Consider the following 4,880-nt stretch of genomic DNA (forward strand, 5'->3'; position numbering starts at 1 on the left):
GCTTTCAACTCCTCACTCCTATATGAATAACAAGATAACAGCCATCACCATACCTATAGCTTGTTTCTTTCACTTGAGTTATTTCCTTCACACAAAGTCTGAAGAATGAGGTCCATGGCTGGATTGGCCTTAACACTCTTAGGCTTCTTGATATGACAAAGAATTTCCCAGACTGAAAAAACAAAAAAACAAACAAAAAAACCCGAATTCCCATCGTAGCGCAGCAGAAACTAAACTGACTAGGAACCATGAGGTTGTGGGTTTGATCCGGGGCCTCACTCAGCTCAGCGGGTCAAGGCTCTGGTGTTGCATGAGCTGTGGTATAGGTCACAGATGCAGCTTGGATCTGGCATTGCTGTGGCTGTGGCATAGGCTGGGCCCTATAGCTCCGATTACACCCCTAGCTTGGGAACTTCCATATGCTGTGGGTATGGCCCTAAAAAGACAAAAAGACTTAAAAAACAAAGAAAAAAAGAAAAGAATTTTCCAGTGCAAACTCTCCCTATCAATGCCTGGGTGTATTATCGAATGGTTTTCCAGCTGACTCCTGGGGGTGAAGACCAAGTCTAGGGGCCAGATGGGAAGTGATGACAAGCCAATTGCAGGTTGCATATCCTGGGAGCTGTTGCTGCCTTCGGTCCTCTGTTTTAAAAAGTCATCAGGAGTTCCCGTTGTAGTTCATTGGGATAAGAACCTGACTAGCATCCATGAGAATGTGGGTTCAATACCCAGCCCCACTCAGTGGGTTAAGGCCAGTGTTGCTGCAAATTGCAGCATAGGTCGAAGATGCAGCTTGGATCTGGTGTGGCTGTGGCTGTGGTGCAGGCCTGCAGCTGTAGCTCCGATTCTACCCCTAGCCTAGGAATTTCCATATGCCGTGGTGCGGCCCTAAAAAGACAAAAATATGTACATATACATATGTACATATACATATATATAGTCTTCAAATGCTTTTCTTGTCTGTTTCCAAATGATTCCTTACAGGCACTCTCTCTAACCTACTTGGTTTAAATCTTAAGAGTAAGCTAGGAGCTGGATCCCATCTAGAAGCCGAGCCTGAAGCTAGCTGGACTGCCAAGGTGCCTTTTGGAGCTCTTAGGTTCCATGAGGGCTAGATGCAGCCTCCATCCGTTCCTCTGCTGTGGACATCATCTCCTGTTCAGGCATCGCTCGCTTTGCACAAGATGTGTCTGTGTGGCCTGTGGGACCCCAGGCCGCAGTGGCATGGGTGCTTCTGGTCCAGGGCCGCCGGGAAGTTCTGAATGAGGACCTATGTGGCCTCCAAGGTGAGGTGAACAGGGCTGGGCTCCGAGAGCACGGCGCCCACTGAAGCGAGCTGGGAGGCTTGAGGAGCCGGCGGGCACTGTGAAATGTTCAAGCTCAGAAATGCCTTATGTGGATCGTCAGAATCGCGTTTGTGGTTTTCTAGACATTGAAGAAAATGAAAACAGTGGGAAATTTCTTCGGAGGTATTTCATACTGGATACCAGAGAAGATAGCTTTGTGTGGTATATGGATATTCCACAGAACCTGCCTTCTGGATCATCACACATTGGAGCCATTAAACTTACCTACATTTCGAAGGTTAGCAACACAACCAAGCTAAGGCCAAAGGCTGAGTTCTGGTTTGTTATGAATGCAGGGATGCGTTAGTATTTCCTACAAGCCAATGATCAGCAGGACCTAGTAGAAGGGGTCAATGTGTTGAACAAAGCTGTAAAAGTTACAGTACCAAAGCAGTCAGACTCACAGCCTCATTCTGACAACCCAAGTCACCAGGGTGAATGTGGGAAGAAGCAAGTGTCTTACAGAACTGACATTGTTGGGTGTGTGCCCATCACGACCCCAACTCAGAAAGAAGACGTAAATGAATGTGGTGAGAGCACTGACAGAAATCATTTGAAACGGCCCCAGAGCCATCTTCCTCGCTTTCCTCCCAAATCACCCCCGGATAGTGCAGTTATCAGAGCTGGATATTGTGTAAAACAAGGAGCAGTGATGAAAACCTGCAAGAAAAGATATTTTCAATTGGAGGAAAACACTTCAAATCTGAAATGGAAAAGGAACCTCTCCGCATAATACCACTTGAAGAGGTTCCTAAAGTCCAAGAATATAAGCAAAGTGACATAATGATGAGGGGCAACCTCTTTGAAATTGTCACATCGTATCAAACTTTCTATGTGCAAGCCGCCCTGCCAGCACAGCCGCTGCACATTCCACAGCCGCTCGCAGCAACTCTTTGGTCTCAAGCTATACCGTGGAGAAGCAAGGATTTTATAACTCTCTTGCCAAGGTCAAGCCAGGGAACTTCAAGATCCAGACTGTCTCTCCAAGACAACCAGCTCCCAAAGTGACTGAACAAGCTCTGCTAAAACCCCAGCGTAAAAAAGGCCCTCGGGAACCAGACTGTGACCCCGTGGACTTGAACAATGTTAGCCTTCCAGTCAGTGACATGTGAGAGGGAGGCACCCGAAGCCTGGCCCCTCTCTTGAGCCCTCAGTGTCCTTGCAAGAAGCTTCTAGCCAAAGACGACAAAGGGGAGAGGGTTTCAATGCATATAACCTTGTAGACGCACTCTTTATAAGCTGGTAAACCAATAATCTAGGATGTAGCCAAACGAAATGTAATTTCTTGAAAGAAAGAAAGAAACTTTTAAGTGTCTCAACATCAGCTGTCTGAAGCTTTCTTCTTACTGGGGTGGTTAAAAACATGTGTGCGACATTTTTTCCTAGTGAATTTGACAATTTAAATGTTCCACAGTTTAAAACATTAAAAATACTTATTAATTATTTTGGTTGTTTTAAAAATGCTACTGTGATTTCCTATTAAATGTTCAATCTTTAAAAAAAAAAAAAAAAAAAAAAAAAAAGATGTGTCTGTGTAAAACTTTGGCTTCACCACCCACTCCTTCTCCACAGCTGGGCCTGTGCTCGGTCAAACCACCATGGCTCTACATCTGCTGGGAGTACGTGGGGCTTGGCTCAGAGAGGCAATTCATTGAGAGCTTGAGGTTCGGCTCCATCTCTGAGTGGCCAGTCACCCTGCAATGGGCCCACTGAAAGAAACGATAGGAAAGACACTGGACTTTCATGTGAGCACCACTGACTCTATTTCCAACTCTGAGAGGCTGCAAGACTGTGGGTGAGCCACTCACCACCTACCACCCTCAGTCCCCCTTTCTGTCACGTACCTTTCAGAGAAGTGCTTGCATCACTCCAGGTTGTGGTGAGAGAAATTGCGTGGAATGATGCAGCTGTAGGCTTGGCAAACTGTGAAGGGCTTTCGGATAGAAAGCGCTGTTACTACCACTGAGATGCAAACTTTGAAGTACACGGGGGGGGGGGGGTGGCCTCAGGTGCCGATGTTGTCATCTGCCCTCCCAATAACCTCACCATGCTCCTTCCTTGCTTGCTGAGTCCTAGCCATGTTCAGGTTGCAGGGGACTTCATTCCTGGTACCCAGTAATGAGCACAATTGATCTAAAGGAGTAGTGGGAAACCCATCCCTTCTTTGCTGCTTTGAGATAGGCCTGTGTGCCAATTCACACTTCTGACAACTGAAGGGGAGTGCTGCGGTGAGTGGGGGCTGGTCTCTGATCGGATACTCCTCCCTGACACAAGGAGAGAGCCTTACAAGGAAAAATGCCCCTCCTCCTCCCTGCGCGGGGTTGCCAAGTGAGGACCAGGTGCTGGGCCCTGTGGGGCACAGAGGGGCTGACCCAGGGTCCCAACATGGTTGAACCAATGCATTAATGCCTCTGGGACTCCAGATTCCTCGTTATGTTCCATTTGCTGATAGAACATCAGAGCGTCTCTCATCTAAAGGCACCAAGGTAGAAATATAATCAGGCTGAGTGAGCACTGGCCAGGATCTTTCTTCCTTGCCTTCTTGCTTTTGCCCACTTTGCTGTATCATGGTTCGTTCTGAAAACAATAGTAAGGAACAAAGCTTGCAGGCAAAACCAAACACACACCTGAACTTAGAAGAAAATGTCTCCAGGAAATACAAGGACCACATGAGGAGGGAGGAACGAGGTGAACCACGGCACTGAGGGCAGCTGATGGGCCGCGAGGTCTGCCCCATGGGGACTGGGGGGTGAGGATGGGGAAGGGGGCCAGGCACTAGGTGCACAGCTAAGGCATGCGAAGGGAGCCTGGGGCTTGAGAGAAATGCTGAGGAGGAGAAAGGCCTTCACCTAGAATGCTGTTGCCCACCCTTCTGTCCAGGGGAATGCCCCAGCATTTTCCCTGGATGCAACTCTTCTTCCCATGACCAGGCTGGACATTTTGCCTTCATCATCATAAAAACATTCAATGTAGCCTTCTGTTTTGTTTAACTATGTATCTTAAATGCATGGAATGGTACTGAGTATACTTCTTGGTGCATGACATGTAATCACTGTTGATCCTTATATAAACCCTTTCACTTGTGTTATTTTTCTTTCGTTCTTTTTAGGGCCATACCCGTGGCATATGGAAGTTCCTGAGCTAGGGTCCTTCCTGGGCAGGGGTCGAATTGAGCTGCAGCTGCCGGCCTATGCCACAGCCACAGCAATGCAGGATGTGAGCTGCATCTGCGACCTACACCAAAGCTTGAGGCAATGCTGGATCCTTAACCCAATGAGTGAGGCCAGGGATTGAACCCACATCTTCATAGATATTAGTCGGGTTCTTAATCCCCTGAGCCACAATGGGAACTCCTTCACTCGTATTATTTTTACTAGACCACAAATAGTGCAAAGCCAATCTCACCCAAGAGTCAAAAAGTTACCAGTGAGGGAGTTCCTGCTGTGGGACAGTGGATTAAGAATCCAACTGCAGGAGTTGAATGAATCTGACTAGCATCCATGAGGACACAGGTTTGATCTCTGGCCTCTCTCA

At 47.6% G+C, this 4,880-nt stretch overlaps 1 pseudogene; it reads left to right on the forward strand.

Annotated features, from left to right (window-relative positions):
- On the forward strand, positions 1,354–2,458 carry LOC100152973 (annotated as a pseudogene).

This window comes from Sus scrofa, chromosome 14, assembly GCF_000003025.6.
Source record: "Sus scrofa isolate TJ Tabasco breed Duroc chromosome 14, Sscrofa11.1, whole genome shotgun sequence".
Lineage (NCBI taxonomy): Eukaryota > Metazoa > Chordata > Mammalia > Artiodactyla > Suidae > Sus > Sus scrofa.